Source organism: Podarcis vaucheri (assembly GCF_965113315.1).
Source record: "Podarcis vaucheri genome assembly, chromosome: 8".
NCBI classification, from domain to species: domain Eukaryota; kingdom Metazoa; phylum Chordata; class Lepidosauria; order Squamata; family Lacertidae; genus Podarcis; species Podarcis vaucheri.
Window position 1 is genome coordinate 19223357 of NC_138766.1, and position 21134 is coordinate 19244490.

General features: G+C 41.2%; 1 long non-coding RNA gene across 1 annotated transcript in view; it reads left to right on the forward strand.

Annotated features, from left to right (window-relative positions):
• Positions 1-19071, forward strand: part of LOC309538997 — a 38424-nt gene extending 19353 nt beyond the window's left edge. The window contains exons 2-3 of the long non-coding RNA XR_014222590.1: positions 2530-2665; positions 19032-19071. This is a non-coding gene — a long non-coding RNA (uncharacterized lncRNA). The remainder of the gene's footprint in view (positions 1-2529; positions 2666-19031) is intronic.
• Positions 19072-21134: the final 2063 nt, after the last annotated feature.

Consider the following 21134-nt stretch of genomic DNA (forward strand, 5'->3'; position numbering starts at 1 on the left):
TGGAAAATGCCACATTTCCCACCATGAGCTCCATTTGGAATAGGACAGAAAATATATCTGCTTGCTCATTGCTCATTAAGCCATATATGGTCAGGATTGTGTTGGTTTGGGGCTACTCAAGTGGATTGGGTGTTACTAGAGCTTTTTTCAGCGAAAACTCGCCAGGACTCAGTTTGGGCACCTCTCAGGTGAGCACCATTGCCATTATAAGAGAACAAGGGAGAAGTTAATGGTGTGTTCTGGCACCTCTTTTTCTAAAAAAAAAATAAAAAATAGTACTGGGTGTTACCTAATTTATGACCCTATGAATGAAGCAGATTCTGTGACATTGATTAAGAAAACTTCCTGACATGCTTCCTAACTAGCAGAATGTATAGGATTCTGGACAAACCAGAACATTTATTTATTTATGTTCAATATTGTTCCATGCATCCAGACATTGTATGTAATTCTGTGTACTGTACTTTTCTGTATATGGGCATATTCATGCTTTGTATTTTGGTTCATTTAACTTAAATGTATTGATAACACATCTATGTTTGTTGTACAGTATTTACTTTTATTTCTCAATAAATCTTACCCCCTGCACAAACTATTTTCCGCACTGTACCAAGTTTCCTAAAAATGCATGTAGATTATGTTATAACAAGGGAAATTCAAAGATGGTGTATTAAGATATTATGAAGAACAGTACGTCCCAGTTGCCCCAAGTCACAATTTCCTCACCTTAGACAGACTACACAATACTGAGGTACATGGACTTATGGTCTGACCCTGTTTAAGACAGTTTCCTATTTTCTTGTCAACTTAACTTTACGCTCTAGCTGCAAAATCAAACCCATCTTTTAATTCCTCATTTTACTTGTTTTCTCTTACTCACACATTCTCAAAGATGCCTATGGCATCAATAGTTTTACATTTTCCAGTTTCCAACATTGTTGACTGACAAAAATGGCGGGGGGGGGGGAATGAGGAAGATGAATAGTCTCAGGGTAAACTGAACCCTTCTTACTACAGATCCTCTTAAATTTCCTTTGATTTGTTGGGGTGTTGTTTTTCTTCTAAAGTGTGAGGAAACCTCACATTTTCCTGTAGCTGTGGATTGCTGGAGAGATATGTCTCAAGTTTATTTCTTCTTCTTTGCCAGTTCCAATTTAGCTGCCAGTAGTAAATATGATGTGATATGATTTGATACAATATATGAGCTCCTCTTTTCTTATTTTGGTGCAATCTCTCTCCCCAACGCTTTGTGGTTGCCTTCTCTGGGGAGACAACTAATAAAAAAGGAAATAATTGAAGACTATGGCTGCTGGCCTAAGAAAGACTTCCTAGAGAATAGTCAAGCAAGTCTCCCTCAGGCAGAGCAGCAACCAAGCAATATAATGTATTGGCAAAAGCATTATAATAACTTGAGAGTAGTTTCTTTCTCTCCCCCCCCCCTTTTCAGTTCCTTGGGAAAATCTACAAATAACCTCCTACCCATGAGATTATATGGCAGCTTTCCCCAAGCTGATTACTACCTGGAGTGAACTACAAGTTACTGTGTTTTATAATAGCTCAGTTACCTGAAGTTGCTGCATTATCTATACATCCTCTGTTTGTTTTAGCTATTCTTCACCACAGCTGAGGAGTTTTTAAGGAGCAGTACTTGCCTCCTTTGGCTGTAATCTCTTCTGTTTGTCACTGTATACCCTTTTGTGACTCTTTTGCACACACAATTTCTCTCTCTCTCTCTCTCTCTCTCTCTCTCTCTGTGTGTGTGTGTGTGTGTGTGTGTGTTTGATCAGCCACTGTATTTTAAAGAGCATTTTTGGTAGTTACTTCCTTATAACTCACCATAAAGAAAGACATGGTTGGTTTTCACCTGTGGCTTGAAACAGCATGGATGATACAGCATTGTTCCGTATTGTCTCATCTGACTGCCAGTGGCTCTCAAGTCTCTCAGAACCTGATGGCAAAGCCCTCTTTCTATCTTAGGAAGCAATCCAAGCCCAAGATCCACTGGGATTTTTTTAAGATCCCATGGATCTCTAGCTCAAACAGCCAATACCTGGCACAGCTATGCTAGCATAAGTCTCACATTCCAGCTCAGCTGAAGATACACCGGCATACCTCTCTCATCCCAGCTCAAAATGAAACTGGAGCCAGGCAGTCTCTGCTGTTTATATTGACAGAAGCACCAGCTTCCCAAGTCTACCTACAAAAGAGGCAATAAAATTGCTGAGTGGCTGAGTTTGATGGCACAGAAACCTCCATTTAAAAGGTTTATCTTCCTCTTGGGTCAAAAAGACCTAGGCACAGGAGCTCAGCAGCAGAAGGTCTGCAAGCTTTAATGGCTAAAAGCTGGAATTCATTTTGATAGAAATCCACTAGGAAAGTTTGAAGTTATAAAAAGTGAGCAAGCAAATCCGGTCTTCCGGGGAGATAAAGCATTTCCCAGAAAACAAAAGCTTGCAGTCAAACTACGCATTGTAATAAACATGTGCCCCAAATGGTGACCATGTGTTTAATTCACCCTTCTTCTCTCAGAATGCCTGAAAGAATTTACCATGTGTTGTGAAACACACATTAGTCTGCATTTCCTCATCCACATTCTGCATCATTGGCTGCAGATGGTGATGGCCGTGGTGGTGGTGGGGAGAACTTCATGATGTCACAACATGAGGTAAGTTGTGACATTATGAGTGAAAAGAAGGAATCAGACAGCTGCTATCTCTGGCAACTCCTACACATTTGCTGCAATGTCTAGTTGGCTGACATTTGTGTGTAGAAATTGCATTTTTATTCAGTTGTTTACTTCCCAAGGCCTTTCTTTAGGGATACAGAACCCTGTCCAATTAATTTGTCTAATCTTATGAAAGCTTTTGGAGGGTGGGGGCTTCTCTAAATTATTCAGGCAATTCATCTGAGGACAGAACTCCACATTTGCTTCAAATTGTCCCTTTAGGATGGGTATTTTCTCAAAATATTTGAATTTGCAGATGTTTTCCCCTTAATCTTTAGATTTCTGCAATGAAGTTGTACATGCTCAAAACCTTGACTGTGAACAACAGCATTTGAATGTATATTTTTTAATTCCTAATAATTAAAAGGAATCTAAACTACATTTCTCGAGTGACCAATGCCGGCAATGAACATGCTACAAAGTCTTCACTGAATAAATATGGCTGAACTCCATAAACTATGGATTTTTTCTTCCCCTTGGTTAGTGGATATAGACCCACCCACCCCTGCCAAAAAAACCCCATCCACTTACCACAATTCATGGTTTCAGGAAAAACGTAGAAATTCTATTTCATATCCATATGGTATTTTATTATTTATTTTAAGCTGCCCAGAGAACTTTATGCTATGGGTAAGGATGGACAATTCTGCCAGTTTTGATTCCTCTTAGTTTCTCATTTTTCCAGTCTTAAGTTCAGTTCTCCATATTTCCACATCAATTTGCTTTAAAAAAGGGGGGGGGAAGGTCATCGTGAAAATTTCTCAGCATTTTAGTGTGAATTTCTTCTAACATGCATATTTTTGCAAAGTAATTCTCCCTAACATAATGGATTTTTGTGTGTTATAGTTACTAATATTTGTACTTGACTACAATGCATTTTGTGCACATTACTTGGCTAGAGAGGTGCATTGCAAAATTCAGAGAAGTGCAAATTTCAAAGGATGGCTGCATATTGTTTCAGAAAGTGAAAATTTTGGAGGTTCGTGTTTAAATGTGAACAGCATACAAATGCCTATCGCCATTTTTCCCCATATTTAGCCTTGACTGCTCTTTCCCCTCCTTTTCGGTCCCCCACACATCTTGATAAATTTGCAAAAGTGTTCAGGGGTGGTGGTGAATGAGAGACTGTGGAAGCTGAGGGGATTGGTACCCAGTCACTAGGAACCAATGCAAAATTCTGAAATGTTTCACCTTTCATGAAAAAATTCCAGATTAAAGATGGCAACCCTAGACTACACTTGCAGCATCACTTGTTAAAGTCTCTTGAGCAGCCAGTCTACTGTCTTTTTGCATAAGATTTGAGAAGATTGCTCTGACTCAATTGACAGTACTCAGCTAAAAGGCTATTCATTTTGCTTACAGCATCTCCTTATACCCCAGTCACTGTAAACATCCCAGATATGATGCCTTTACTTTATATAAGAAATGAAAGTCCAAACTGCTGTTGGGTTCATAGTTCTTATTCCTACAGGCCTCCAGAGATAATTCTGTTTTAAGCTGTTGTAAGTCAACAAGCTTCTGGAAGAGATATTGCTGAAGTCACTTAAGAAATACTGTAGCTTGCTCAGCCTAAGCGACAAGGAGAAAGGTTGATAAAAGTGATTCAGATAGTCCAGGGAATGAATGTTATAACTGAGTACAGTTCCAGTGCACTGTGTTATATTAAAATGTGACTTTGATCCATAAAGAGAGAATCATAGCTCTCCTGGTATATAGCTTTACAGGAACACCAAGACCGAATTGTTGGGTTTACAGCTTAAACAATGCAGAAAATTTCATTTCAAGTAACCCAGGGCAAAGATCGCAGTCTGGAACATGTTCAGATTTGTCACTTCTTCTTCTTACTCCTGTTCTTAAAATTAAAAGCATTGTTTTATGGTTTGAACCATTCACCAGGTACTTGTTTAAATTCCTTGTGTGTCCCTTTCTGAGGGCAAAAGCAAGCACAAAGAAAGAAAGAAAAAGAACAAGACTTCAATGCTACCAACAGAAAATAGAGTAGTAATGTAGGGAGCGATGCTAAGTATGGGAAGCTTGCATAATTTACACTAGTGTAAGTACTCCAGATCCAAACTCTGTTTGGGAGTGGCACTACTGCTGCTGGAGCTAGCCTAAGCATGTGAGAGGTTACTTTGGCTATTGTGTGCTACTGTAAAAAGGAAATTAATAACAAACCATTTAAATCACAGGGCTTTCTGTAATTTTACTCCTAAAACAGCACTTCATTTTTATTAAATTGCAACTTACTTTACATTTCCTTTGATAAGCTGGAAGGAGTGGACAGCAATCTAGTGCTTGTGATTCGAGGACCCGTCCCCCGCTTGGGAATAATAAAGACACGTGGACACAGTATATTAGGTTAATGGGCTAGAAAAGGCCACTTTCATTGATTACAGCATGTGAGAAGGTATTGAAAATCAGCAGCACAATGGCGGAGAGAGCTGCCACAGCAGCATTTGAGCGGCTAGACCACGCCCCCGTGGTGTCACCCGATTGGGTGCCCAACTGGAAGGCGTGGCGCGCCAGCGATGATGTCAGGGCAGGGGGCAGAACGCCCCCTGCATGACACGGGAATCGGCTCCCGCTCACAATCCCTCCCCTCTGGAAGGAGGAGAGGCTTTCTTCTCATGAGTGTTTTCTGTAAAATGCACATGGATGCATTACTGTCACACCGTTATTTTCTGTTCGGACATCCCTGAGGGATTAACTAGCTACTGTTGGGAGATAAAATGCTGGATCTTAGTCTGATCCACTAGGCAAATCTTACATTCTGTCATGGGCCAGGAGTCTGCTTCGTCTGCTGGGCAGCAGCCTGAAGGGGAGAAGGCAGAGAGGGTGGAATGACTCCAACTGCAGCTGATTAGTCTACAAGGACAAAGGAAAAGGTGCTGATGAGAACCAGCTGGCTTCAGTCTTCTTAAGCAGAGCTTCCAGCAGCAGCCAGATGTTGGAAACAATGCTTGCAGTTCCTTGCCACTTCCTGCTTGTCTTGACCCCATGATCATCAGATTTCCTGACTCCTGGACCACCTGACAACATAGATTGCTATTCTCCCTATAGACCTGACATAGTATGCTGACTCTGTCTTTAGGCAAGTACACCTCCGGAGACTCTTCTAGTCTGGTCTTCCACTCCATTGAGCTCTGCACATTGTTGCTCAGCAACAAGACTACGACACATTCTCCTTTTCACAAAGACACATTACATGTTTGACCTTTAAGCCAATGCCTTATTCAGCTGACATTTGCCAAACAGTTGACTGTCATAGAAAACAGCAGTTCCCATATGAATTTCTTCCCTCCCCTAGTGATATCTGCATCATTATATCATGATGTCCTGGGTTTTCCTGATTCTGCTAGTGCCAGGCTCCAGAACCATTGGCCCTCCGCATGTTGCTTGACTACAACTTCCATTATCACTGGCCATTGGCCATACAGGCTAGGGCTGATGGGAATTAGAGTCCAACAACTTCTGGAGGGCCACAGTTTGCCCAAGTCTTCTGCTCATGGAACCCCTGTGACGTGGAGTGGGGGACATTGACAATTTAATGATGCCAGCAGATTAAATAAGTTGCAATTATAGAAGGACATATATGTCTACTTACTTTTTATGAGGTGGGTGGGTAAGCAGACTAGTTTCTAACTATTTTAATGAGAAGAATGGTGTGATACATTTTGCCTTGTATCTCAGGATCTGATAATTATGGTTCATCTGGGATGTGTGTCAACTCTCCTCTTGCACCTTGTGGATGCCCAGAGCAGTGTTTTTCCAACTTGGGTCTCTAGCTGTTTTTGGACTACAACTCTCATTATATAGCTAGCAGGACCAGTGGTCAGGGATGATGGGAAATGTAGTCTAAACAGCTGGAGATCCAAGTTGAGGAAACACTTGTCTCAGGCTTCCTATTACTTATGGCAGCCCCATCTTTCATGTCCTGCTTCATCTTGGCCTCTGTAGGACTTCTTACTTGGAACATACATCCAGCCAAGTATAATGTGATTTCCTTTCAGATATCTTTTGAGTTGTAGAAATAAACAAGCAAGTGGCAGGTCAAACATTTATGATCATGCTACACCTCAGAGAAAGACCCTTTTGTAGCTCTGTACATTTTCTTGATGAAAAGCTTATAAAAATTGTGCATTTCCCCCCTGAAGATATCATAAAAGATGTATAAGCTACAGCTTTGCCTTCAGCATTATTCTGGACCACACCCCAGGGCAAACTATGCATATGCTTATCTGGCATATTCTAAAATGGATCCTGCCTACTCTCCTTGACAGCTCTTCTCCTCGTCCCCCCTACACTAGCTTTTTTTGGGTATGAAGAAGTTCAGGTTCTCTTGCCAGCATAAGCTCCTCATTTTGTATGCTTATCCTATAACAGGCTCTCAGGGAAATGCACAACCATTATCCAATTCCAGGCAAATTCAAGGGCTTATTTAGTTGATTGATTACATTCATGCGTTGCTTTTCTTCTTGAAGACATCAAGGCAGCATAAAGCTAGATCCACAATGCAGTTCAGAGAGCTGGATCCAGAATATCCCTCTGCAGGGGGTCCCACAGGTGGAAGGACCAAGAGCTGAAAATCACCTGTCTCACACACCCCAAAAACTTTTCTGAGGGTCCTCAAACCCCATAGATAATCTTCATAGGAGCCTACAAGAGGAAGGAACAGTTGACATAAATCATCTCTGCTCTTTCCTTTCTTCCAATGGGAGCATCACATGAGTGGAGTTCCTTTAATTTCAACCCATAAGTATTTCAAACTGAAACACAACTACATGTGTATTTCAAACTGAAACACAACTACATGTGTAGCTGACCAAATGAATTTGCCTAAAAGGATATTTCAAGGCGAATCTAGGGATTTTGTTCAGGCAAAACATCTGAGAAATATCAGAGGGCACCCAGAGAGATTCATAAGTCTGGCAAAATCTCCCAGGAGAAGCCTATACATGCTTAAACTGAACCTATGAAACAGCCTTATGCTTAAGGATCATTGTGGAAGTGCCTGCTTTGAGTTGGAGCAGAATGATGTTATTCTACCTAATGAGTTTAGCTCACCTAAATTCAGCAGTGGACCTTGGAATCCAGAATGGCTTCCACAAATCACTCTGATTCTGTAAGAGTAAAATAATGAGAACATTTTTCAGTGTATCTGACATCTTCAGGATGTGAAGAGGATCGAGGGCAGCTTTTGTACTGCACTGCAAACCCCACCTGAACCTCAGTGAAGCTTAGATTGAGCAATAGTAATGCAATCTTACTAGTCTTCTGTTTCTGAATTGCAGAGGTTTGGGGCAGGGAGGCAAAGCAACCTCTCAATGTATGTGTTGAACTGTTTGTGTAAAACTATAAACTTCTAAATGTAACATATAGATGGGGTCTTTTCTGCACCACGAGGTGAATGAGACACCATTCTTGTACAAGAATAGCTCATTTTGCTTGCTACCCATTTCTTGGTTATTAGTCTCTGCTAGACAACAAACCTCTCCTTCACTGGTGGGGGGGGGGGTTAACATCTACCACAGATGTTTTAGTTGATATTCCTGTATTACAGAGAGTTGGATGAGATAACCCTCAGGGTCCCTTCCAACTCTGCAATTCTTTGATTCTATGAAATGCTTAAGTTGCCATGGAATTCAGCTGAAAAACAGAAATTGGATCAGTATGTAGAGATTTCTGTTCACAACAAATACCAAAGGGGGTAAAATGAGGTTGTGTAACCCACGTGGGTGGCGCAGTGGTCTAAACCACTGAGCCTCTTGGGCTTGCTGATCAGAAGGTCGGTGGTTCAAATCCCCGTGACGGGGTGAGCTCTTTTTGCTTGGTCCCAGCTCCTGCCAACCTAGCAGTTTGAAATCACGCCCAAAAGTGCAAGTAGATAAATAGGTACCACTTCGGCGGGAAAGTAAACAGCATTTCTGTGCGCTGCTCTGGTTTTGCCAGAAGCGGCTTAGTCATGCTGGCCACATGACCTGGAAACACTGTCTGTGGACAGACGTCAGCTCCCTCAGTCTGTAAAGCGAGATGAGCGCCACAACCCCAGAGTCATCTGCAACTGGACTTAACTGTCAGGGGTCCTTTAGCTTTACCTTTTAACCCTAGCAGTATTTTTTTCAGGCATCTGCAGAAGTTCCTAATTCATAGGAACATAGGAAGCTACCTTATAGTGAGTTAGACAATTGGTTCATCTAGTTCAGTATTGTCAGCAACGGTTGGTAGTGACTTTCCAGGATTTCAGATGAAGGACATTCCCAGCCCTACCTTCCCGGACAATAATTTCCATCACACAATCTCATGCCAGCAGAAAGCATGGGGTTTTTTTTTGTGTGTTTTTTTTTGTCAATGGAACCTTTGGCTTCATTAATTGTTTGCAATATAATTAATTGCTATCATTATGTCAATAATTGCTTGAGGGCAACCCTTTGCTGCTCAACTGGGAACAGCTGATATATGATCACCCACCTGTTGAGTCAAGAGCTTCCCTTTGTGTGTGTGGATCAGAAGAGCTACAAACAGAGCATGAAAGGCTACGAGTGCACAGTGAATCGAAAGAGAACTCTATCATTTCCGTCACCCTTCCTCCTCCCCTTTTATTAGTGTATGTTCTCTTAGCCACTGCAGCAACCCAGATATGAAATTATGAGCTCTTGTGGTTGACAGGATGGTCTCTCGTGATTGTAGTGGAGGAGTTACAACATTTTGCTCTGCTTTAGTTTATTTCCCTTTGTATTATATATAATATTTTTTATATAAAATATAGATTTCCCTACCTTGTCTCCCCACAGCATTCAAGGCAGGTCCCAAATCTGTAGAGCAGAACATAAAATACACAAGGTACAATGCTAAATAATGCCAGTTGCTCACTTGAGCTCCTGTATAGTGTACATTTATTGTACATTTTTGTATCCACTTATATTAATGTTGTTCACTGCTTCAGGAGTCTTTGGGCTAAAAAGCAGAATATAAATAAACCATCCTATAAACAGGTCTCATCAACAGCAGTTTTAAAAGGTAGTCTGTCAAACTGAACATGGGAAAACATTTACACTTGTAATATAGGTGGTGCTGTGGTCTAAACCACTGAGCTTGCCAACCGGAAGGTTGGCGGTTTGAATCTCCACAACGGGGTCAGCTCCCGTTGTTCGGTCCCAGCTCTTACCCACCTAGCAATTTGTAAGCACATCAAAGTGCAAGTAGATGAACAGGTACCACTCCGGCGGGAAGGTAAACAGTGTTTCCGTGCGCTGCTCTGGTGTTGGTGTTTCGTTGTGCCAGAAGCACATGACCCAGAAAAACTGTAGACAAACGTCGGCTCCCTCGGCCAGTAAAGCAAGATGGGCGCCACAACCCCAGAGTCATTCACAACCGGACGTAACTATTGGGGGTCCTTTAAAGGTAAAGGGACCCCTGACCATTAGTTCCAGTCATGGACGACTCTGGGGTTGCGGCACTCATCTTGTTGTATTGGCCGAGGGAGCCCACGTACAGCTTCCGGGTCATGTGGCCAGTATGACTAAGCCACTTCTGGTGAACCAGAGCAGCGCACAGAAACACTGTTTACCTTCCTGCCGGAGTGGTACCTATTTATCTACTTGCACTTTGATGTGCTTTCGAACTGCTAGGTTGGCAGAAGCAGGGACCGAACAACGGGAGCTCACCCCGTTGCAGGGATTCAAATCGCTGACCACCTGATCGGCAAGTCCTAGGCTCTGTGGTTTAACCCACAGCGCCACCCATGTCCAGGGGTCCTTTACCTTTACCTTTTTATGCACCAAAGACAGAAAAATGCCCTGTACCACTTTCAAGACAGACACATATAGTGACATGTGACACAAGGTACCAAAGTGTTGTGGCTCACCACCTTTGGAGCGGTGTCTGCTAAAGTTTAGTCGTCTTGGAATAGACATAGCAAGCGAAGGAGAAGCAAACAGACAAGGAGCTTACAGGGATAGATTCATACCTCGTAAGGATTGGGGCTTATTAGCATTCTCAATGAATATAAACGTAAAATGCAGGTCCAAACTAATCATATTTCACCTAGAAATCATTTATGTTAAATAGGAAGAAGCATGAAAAAGCAACAACAGAAATATTGCAAATGCAGTGATGATAATGAAAAAGACAATAAAAAAGCAACACTGCAGCAGTCTTAGCAGAGTAGATATAAATGCATTTTTAATTCCCAAAATGTTTGAACATCGGTATTCCTTTCTCAAGGGAAAAATGCTTCGCAAAACCTAAAAGCAAAGTAGAAGGTTTTGCTTTTTTCAGTTGGGGACCATATTTTCCCCTTGAGAAAAAAACAACTGGCATTTGAAATGCTTTCGGAATTAAAGATACATTTTTGTTTCTTTCTCGTTTGGCTTCTGTTTGTGTGTGTCCCGCCCCCCTGCTGCCTCCAAGGACTTGATGTAACCCCATGGGATCCTGCCAGAATAGGTTCTCGGGGACAGTGATTCATCATTCCGCAAAAGCCTATCTGCAGCCTGCTGTTCCCGCTTGCTCTCTCATTTTTAGATGATAGCATTGATTGGATCAACTGCAAACACAATTCTCTACCTATGAAAATACAGAGCAGTTCTTGCACTTAATTTCAGGCTCAAATAGGCAAATACACTCCAGTGACTGCTGGTGTTTGTTTTTGTTAACAACGGCTCTGCAGCCCAAATAAAATTTCTATCATTGCATTGTAACAGTTAGACAAGTGCACACACAAACACAATTCTTTTGCAAACATTTCTGCATGTTACACCAGCAGTGGAATCAATGTATCCAGCAAATGTGTGCACGCGTTGCATTGCTAAGTAATACATGCAGTGTCCACAAAGGAACTGGAAAAAAAGTTCAGTTTTTGAATGAAGACAGCCAGCCAGTCAGTCAGTCAACAGGATCATTACTTTAAAGGGCTTATGTCTATTAAATAGCCCATTGCGGGCATCACTTTTTATAATCCTTTAAATCATGTTTGAGGCTAGCAACTTTCCCCTAGAGGCCTCGATAAATAGGTTTCTATAGTGTTCTCATTCAGGCAAGATATATAATCCCCAGCTATAGATTTACAGAGGCTACATTTTATTAGCAATCAGAGAACACCAGGGAACAGTGTGGGGTGTGTGTGTGTGTGTGTGTGTGTGTGTGTGTGCATATATATTTCTGCTGATACAGTTATCTTCCAGAAAATTCAAATGCTCTTCCAATAAATGGTACAGAACAGTCTGTACAAAATGCTAACTTGAAAATGTAACGGTGGCATAAAGTTGTACCCTGCTCTTTCTTCCGATATCTTCATCCCCGGTCCCTAGCCTCATCACATGCTCATCTCACTGCTGGTATCATTCTGGAAAATCTGTAACGTGAAAAATTTGGACTATTGTGCAGGTAAAAACCCACTGTGGTGGAAGTGGCTTCAATAGGAAACATCATCTGCCATATCACTTAACTGGATCATGTAGCCAAAGAACAGAAAAATAAAGCGGCCGAGTTTTAATTTGGAATCCTTTCAAGTACCCTCCCACACAACTACAATCAAACAAGGAAAGGGAGGGTTCATCAATACTGTCTTTGGGAGGTGGAAATAGTAATTGACAATCTTACATAATGCAAAAAGAATACTTTTACTTCATCCATGGAAACCGTGATCACACAAACTGCCAAGCTCATACCGAAATCCTTAAAATCAATGGGTGAACATGCTCCCATAGAAGCCAACTCCTAGGAGCCAAGGTCCCTTTACCCTCACAATAAAGTATTTGTAGGGCCTGCCCCCCAAGTTGACGGGCATTGTCATTCAAATGGTGTGTGAGCAATGCATCTTGTGATGGATTATGCTGGGTGGGGCTTACCTGCCCCCTAATGTTTTATTCAGTTTACCTGCCCCCACCATTTATTTTATACTTGCAGTAGCCCTGCAGGATATACATTTTCCAAATAAGTAAATAAAATAGTGGATCCAGGGCTTAGATGAGATTCGAACCTGGAACTTCAAAGTAGGTGTTGACAAATCAGTCTGGTTTTGGTCTGTGTGACTTTCACATGTGTTTACCCATAAGTCCATACTGTCCTGTTTTACATTAAATGCCTTTTTGGGAAAACCTGTGCAAAGCATTGAACTTAAATATTATTTAATTACATGTTTTATGACTGAAAACCTGCTGGACTAGTCTGGTCTGGAACATCCTTTTATTATGCAAACTACAGGTGATATGTAGAATTAAATAGTTAGCCTATGGGAACTAAATAGCTAACTGAAGATCAGTTTAGTTCATATCAGAATCTGCTAAGATCAAATTTCTCAAGCATTGTTACTTTCTAGCTCATTCTTATAACCACGGTGTAATTACTGTTATGTAGAACACAACTGAATATTTGTGTTCGAACAGCTTGGATCATACAGAAGTAAATATCCCATAGTCACACCATGGTTGTGGCTTTAAAACTGTGACTTTGCTCCGATGTTGGTCTGTGGTATAAAGGTAAAGGGACCCCTGACCATTAGGTCCAGTCACAGACGACTCTGGGGTTGCGGCGCTCATCTCGCTTTACTGGCCAAGGGAGCCGGTGTACAGCTTCCGGGTCATGTGGCCAGCATGACTAAGCTGCTTCTGGCAAACTAGAGCAGCATACAGAAATGCTGTTTACCTTCCCACTGGAGCAGTACCTATTTATCTACTTGCACTTTGACGTGCTTTCGAACTGCTAGGTTGGCAGGAGCAGGGACCAAGCAAAGGGAGCTCACCCCGTCATGGGGATTTGAACCGCTGACCTTCTGATCAGCAAGCCCTAGGCTCAGTGGTTTACACCACAGTGTCACCCGTGTCCCAGTCTATGGCATATTCAGGTGCTTTTTCTTCATCCTGCCTTTGAGGACCCATATCCCTCCCATAGTATGTAGGCTGCCTCACAGCACTTACCAACTTGGTAGAATTCAGACATGCATGGTGATATAATGTTTTAAGAACTTCACCATTTGACATATATATCTAACAGCAACAAAAAGGATTATTAGAAACTTTGTTCTAAGATCATGTTAAAGTTGCAGAGTTCATTTCTGGCTCCTTACTTTGTTTCAGAAACTCCTAACTTTCCTCTTTCACAGCTAATTAAAAGACTGTCAGAAATCTCCTGTTGTTTCCAGTAAGCCTGGAATTAAGTGTAATTCCAAAGTGCAATTAAAAGCATGGTTGGTTTTAATATATATACATATTGCAGATCTTCAGTTCTCTATTAGTAGCGCAGTGCAAATCGGCTTGGTTTGGTGAGGCTGTCACAATTTGTGGACAAAACAATCTTTTCTGCAGATATTGCTTTGTTCCTTATAGACTATTACATTTAAGCTTGGAAATGTTCAACTTTGTAATCAGAAGTTAGCTTGTGACTGCTTAATAATCAAGAATTGAAATAGGGCTGTATTCATTAGAAAGTCATTTATAGGAATAGCAAGGCTATCCACTGTGATAATAGAATGGATTAAATAAAACTGAGGGTATTGAAAAGGATATGAAACATCCACAATAGAGAGGACATGCAGATCTAAGCAGGAATTAGCATTATGCAGAAGGTTTCTCTGGGGGTAGGTTATTGCATAACTATTTGCAGTAGAATTCTTGTAACCTTACCCAGCATCCTACGACATTAACCAGTGTCAGGTATACTTATACATTAAGATGGGGGTTTGGAATCCATGGCCCTATAGATATTATTAGACAAATAATAATAATCTCCTCTTTGGGAGGAGAAAAGACTAAGGAGTAAATCCTATCCAAATCCAGAGTGGAGTCCCTAAGACGGTTGGATTGTGCCTTGTACGCCTCCTTCCAGCAACTCCTGCACCCAAGCTGGTGCCAAACATATTCTTCTGCTTTCCTTTGAACAATATCAGTTAGGCTGGGAGGACAGTCTTGTCATCTGGGAAGCCCAGGACCTCCATACACACTGTCCTGCCTTGCACCCCAAGGAGATCACTTTGATGCTGCTAATACAGAAAAAAACAACAACAATGCAGAAGGAGCAGTTATGAGTTACTGGTCTCTACAGCCACAGCAGGCACTGTGATTCTCCTGCAGTTTGACATTACCCCTGGAGGTGCACTCCATTGTCTCTTAAGACAGACAGATGCCAACAAGAACAAATCCCACCATCTCTGGCGTTTAGCCACACTTGCTGGGACCAATGCATACTAAGAATCTTAGTGCTACCATTGATGGGTACTACAAGTTCCTGAAATGTTTAAACCAAACTACTTCCTCCTCCTTTTACATTGGATTCTGGTATCTTGGTCTTGTTGCTCTTGTGTTCCCATAGGGTTGATTGATTTATTTTACTGGCTTTTCTTCTCTTTGTTAAAGGAATGTTCTTCCATTCTTGGGGGATTATTTCCTTTCTTTTATTACTGTTTACAGAACAGATCATCCTTGTAGGATCTTTTCAAATATGTGCACTGTGGTTTCCTTCTAGTTCAAAGTGGTCTTCATGAGGCATGTGGTCTTCCAAACCATTACTCATACAAATAGCCCTACAAACTACAGGCCACTGACTGATATCACTCAGGAACGGGAAAGCAAATGTGCATTAAGTCTATCTGTGTTTGCGGAAGAAATACAGTAACTGATAAAAGTTAACTGAACGTATAGCTCTTACTTTTCATAGAAGATTATTTTATCATTCTGTATCAGGAACAATGTCTCTGTGTTCAGTTCATTGGTGAACCTGTCTGCCCATGCTTCTCCCCCAGAACTGCTTCACCAGTGCAGTCAAAAGCGCCATCAGAAAGCTGAGGCAGATGGCAAGTGATCTGCTATGTTGGAGGGAAGCGTGACCTTCCACATGGAGGAGCAGCAATGTAGTGAAGGCAGAATTCAGGTCTGGGACTTTTATCAGAGCAGCAGTGGTGAAATGGAAAAGAAATGCAATTCTTTCAAGAGGAATATCAAAATTTCATGAAAATTGCTCACTACCTATGCTCCCCAAATAAAGTAATGCTTTTCCTCCTAAGTAAAAGTGTAGCTTTGATTTATAAATAGATTTAGTCTTGTTCGAAACCTGATAATGTTTACCCATATCCATTCTTCCCCAACCTTGTGATATTGCACTCCCAAATGGGATTGTATCTCAAAATGCTGGAAAAAATAGGATTTTGTTGTCAAAACAGTCCCAGATATACAATGATTGTTTAAATGCCTTCTTCAGGGCATATGTATACTTGCTCAAAAAAACAAAAACAAAAGAACAGCCTGCAGAGATCAAAGTTAGATATATCTCCCTTTCACATTAACTGGTTTGATTCATAAATATACCATATTTTTCCATGTATAAGACACCCCCATGTATAAGATGCCCCCTACTTTTGGAGATCCCAAATTTTGAAAATGGGCGCATGCACTATGTATAAGATGCCCCCCAATTTTTAACCTTATTTTAAAGTAAAAACAAACAAACACTAGTCTTATACACAGAAAAGTATGGTATTTAGTCTTGTTTGAATCATGCTCAGTCTTCCCTAAACTTCTGTGTTGAAGTTGTTCCACAACAGCTCTCATAATGCCTGCCATTGACCAGGCTGGCTGTGGCTAATGGGAATGATAGTCCAAAACATATGGAGAATTCAAGCTTGAGGCAGGCAGCCTTACACTGTAAGAAGTTTTTAAAGATAATACACCAGGGTGAATCTAGTTTATATCATCCCTACCTTACTGGCTATGCACTTGGGTTCAAGTCTGTCTCTGTCTCTGTATGTTTCTAGAACAAGCTGTTTTTCCCGTATCATCCAGTGTTCTTCTATTGTCATCTGACAATAGAATATAAATACTAGAATAAGGCTCAGTAAGGATTTTTGGACTCTGAAAACACTCCATGTCTCTATTAATTCCTACAACATTGTATTTGTTGAGAGAAATCCTTTGGTTTAAATTTGTTTTGAAAGATTATAAATGAATTGGACTCTACTGTCAAGCAGCATCCACAAAAGCTTTGAATTGCACTTATGTAAGCTGTGCTTCACGAGGAGTTCATTTGTGGTGTGTGCTGAAAATTCCTCCTACATGTTTTCTTTCTTTCTTAACCATTCTCCATCAGTTAAGAAGGAAATGAATTGCATTTATCAAAGGTAGGAGGAAAGTTAAGTCAAATTCTCATGGGTGGGGTGCATAATTTTTATTGCACTTACCATTAAGGTGGATGAGGGCTGTTTATCCTTTCATCCATTCTACAAATCATTTCTTCCATGATTTATGGCTTCTCAATTGCCCATGCACTAGGGGGAAAAACACACACCATAAGGCAGTGGTGGCCCACGTGATGTAGTCCAAAGCATCTAGAAGACAATTCCCATCACACCTGACCAGTATGGCTGAGATTCAGGGATGGTGGGAGTGTTATCCCATCACCAGCAGTGAAGTAAGATTCAATTGCCAAGCCAGTTGTGGAATAGACATCAGGAGTGTGTGCAGGAGCCAGGCCCTGTGACTGGTAGGGCCTCACAGGACTGGGGCCTTCCTGAGTTTGGCCTGGAAGGGCAAGGCGTGGCCACACAGGTGAGGCTTGACAGAAGACTCGTAGCACCTGGTGGCAAGGGCCAGGAAGGGTATATAAGACCAGCAGTTCCCTCTGGCTCTTTGCCACAGCAACACGCTACCCACCTAACTGTGCTTCAGCTTCCTGAATCCTGGTTTCCTAACCCTCGGACTCTTGGCTTCCTGACTCCTGGTTTCCTGATTCGTGGACTCTTGGCTTCTTGAACCCTGGACTGCTGACCCTAGATTGCTGATTCCTGCTTCCCGACCTCTACCCTGGTCCCGGCGTACCAAGCCGGGACTCCGACTGCCTGTAACCCGGACCGTGACAATAGAGTAGTGCCATCTTGTCCTTTGCAGCAGCAGTGGCCGCCTGCCCTGGCTCTCATGCTCTTATGTTAAAGCTAGGAGATGTGGAGATGCCAGACCTTCTTGGCTTAGCATGAAAATATATAGTCAGTTGGGATTGCCTCTGAAAGCCAGCACAGCTCTCTACAAACTCTGCTGCTGCCTTGCCATTCCCAATGCAGAAAGTGGGAAGGATCACTGCAGAAAAAAGAGAAGGTTGCTAAAGCAGTTGCTAGGACACAGGGCAGCCTTCGTGAACTTGGTGCCTTCCAACTTTGGGGACAAAACATCTCAATAGCTCCAGCCAGCATAGTGGAAGCTAACATAGGGAAGGGGATCAGGCTGCCACAGCACATATCTGAGGGAGAAGCACCTCATCCCAGCAATATTGTCTTCTGCTGTTCCTGACAAATGGTGACCCCCCTGGTCATTTGAAAGAAATACACTTTTTCACATACAATTTATAACCAAACATAACCTGGAAATTAAAACAAAGATGACATAGGGATGGGTTAATCGGTTGGTTTTGGTTTCTCATTTTTCAAACCTATATTTTTCCATCAGTTTGCAGAAGAGGTCCTCATGAAAATTCACCAGCATTTTAGTGCAAATTAATCCCAATATTCACACTTTTATGCAATTTTGCCTAACACACACATTTTTATAACTCACATTTTCTCCAATATTCTGGTTCTTTTTGTAATATAATGCATTGTGTACATTATTTTCACTAATATATACATTGCTATGGAAACTTACCTTAGTATTTGTGTTTTTGTACACACTGTGTGGCTGGAGAACGGCATTAAAGAATTCAGAGAAGTGTGGATTTTGAAGGACAGCTGTGTTTCAGTTCATGTATTCTCTCAGGTGGGTTTGGCTTTAAATGAAAACTGAATCAAAAGTCTTGCCCATCCCTAGCTGGAACCTAAAATATGTTTGCTTGAATCTTTACTCCATAGAAGCAAACAAATCTATCTATCTATCTATCTATCTATCTATCTATCATCTATCTATCTATCATTTCAGAGGAAATGTTTAGGATGGGATTATCAGTGTGAAATACACCATTATTTATTTTGTAAGATTATTAACATGTGGAACTAAGCCCCACATTATCACACTGTCCTTCCTGTGGCTCTCCCAGCTTTTCCCCCCAACCTGGTCCTGTCAATGGGAACAGAATATTAGCATGGTTTGGTTATAGAGTGAAGTGGCTGCAGGCAGGGCGAGCGGTGGGTAAGCAAAGCAAGAGATATGCGATCATTGCAAGAAAACTTATTTGAAATTTTGGGGCAGCAAACCGTCATTCTGTAGCTCATCCCTCGTGCCACATCAAATAGATGTTCTGCAAGACCTTAAAAGTTTTTCTTTTCCTTTCTGCTACAGCTTGATGATTTATTGTGTTGTTTATTTGTTCATTTCTTTTGTTTTTCCTTTCCAAGGATGGCCTTTAGAAACCTGTGGGGAATGTCATAGAACAACTGGAGAATAATAATAATAAAAAGGATTCTCTTCCATCAAGGCTGTGCTGCGTGGCACTTGACAAAAAGCCTGTTAGTTTTGCTTCCTATTTGTCTGCTCAGAAAGTTTAGCAATAAAGCAAACATATTAAAACTCAACTGAATCCACAGCTGGTTAGTATATATATGTTGAGGAAAGGGCCATCTTTCCATAAAAGTGTGCTGTTTTGCAACTCGGGAATCCTGGCAAAATTTATTGTATCTGTTACACACCAGTAGAAGGATAATGTTGCAGTTATTCTGTTCAATCTCAGCAGTTTAATAGGAAAGCATCTGTTCTTAATACAATATTATTTGATAATATTTACACTTTGGGCATACAATATACAGGTAAGTATGGTGGGTACATATGGTTGTTGTATGCATTACGTAACTTTCAGGTAGGGATGGAAAGATCTGTCGATATTGGTCCTCCCAGTTTCTCTCTTCTCCAAGTTGAAATTCAGTCCTGCACATTCCTCCCCCCCATAAATTTGCATTAAAAAACAACAACCATACAAATTCATCAGCATTTAAGGGCAAATTCATTCTAATTAAATACATTTTATATGCAGTTCTAACTAATGCACATTTTGGCAAGCAATTTCCTCAAATATATACGTTGTTTTCAGCAATATTCATTCTTATGCACACTTTCCTGTGATATGTCTATTTTTGTAAACATTGGTTAACATATTACATAGCAAAATTCCGATACGTGTGGATTTCAAAAGATAGCTGCATTTTGATTTGTTTTATAAAGTGTAAATTTGAATAGGCTTCATAGGAGACCTGAATCAAATTTCTCCCTCCAGCCCTGCTTGCAGATAATTTATTTCAAGTCAAGTCAAGTTTTTTTCTAAATCTTCATATCCTTCAAGAGATGTCACTTCAGCTCCTTCATCCAATCTTGACTTTGCCACCTGCAAAATGCTTGAATCCCTGAAGGACATCCTTTCCAAACGCAGTCTTTATTGACACTTCTGATATCAAACTGAACTGGTTTCCAATTCTGCTTTATGATGCAGGATACACAGAGCTTTCACCTTAGAGATTCCAAGGCCTAAAGCAAAGTCAAACATTGTCCACAGACAAATATGGCCAAAGACAGCTTTGTAGTTATGTCCCAAATTTATCCAGGAACTTGTGGGGTAAATTTCAACGTGGCCCTCCAAGTCTCTTTAACTCAGGCTTCATCAACCTCGGCCTCCAGGTGTTTTTGGCCTACAACTCCCATGATCCCTAGCTAGCAGGACCAGTGGTCAGGGATGATGGGAATTGTAGTCTCAAAAACATCTGGAGGGCCGGGTTTGAGGAAGCCTGCTTTAACTGGAGCTTCAAAAGTTCTCCAGGCCACATCCCTCACTAGCTGATCTTAATATCTAAAATGCTTTTGCCTGGCTGCAATGAGTCATTGAGACCTGGTAATACCGCTTGCTTCTCTGGCATATGTGACTGTGTGTAGAACATACCCTTCTCTGCAAAAGTAAAATTTACATTTGCTTGCCCAGGCCTCCTGGCCGAAAAAGTTTCTATACCCTTTGATCTCTTTCAGCTGTTGCATCACTTTCCCAAACTCTTGGGTCACTTCATTTAGCTCATTCCCTTGCTTTCTCCTCCAGCTGAAAGAGCTGAAGGACCTGGACTTAAATGTCTACTTGGTCATGAAGCTCCTGATGTAACCTCAGGGAAGCTTAGCCCATCTCACAGGATAGATAAGAATTCAACAGCCTTTTAATATGTAGCATCTAGTTTTACTACTGTCAGTTTTAATGTGCAATATCTTTTAGCCTTGTTGATGTTAGGCTGATGGTTTTATATGTTCTTTGTTATTGCTTTTAGAAATTGTTAGGTGTATGTTTATGATTATATTGTATCATTTTATGGTTATTCTGTATGCCTCTCTGGGGTTCTTCTCACAGAAGAGTCAGATTCATTTATCGTTGCGGTTGTTGTTTGTTGGTATGTGCACTATTATGTGGGTTCTATTGAGAAAAAACAGAACACAAATGCAATAAATAATTATGAGCACATCTTAAAAGAAAG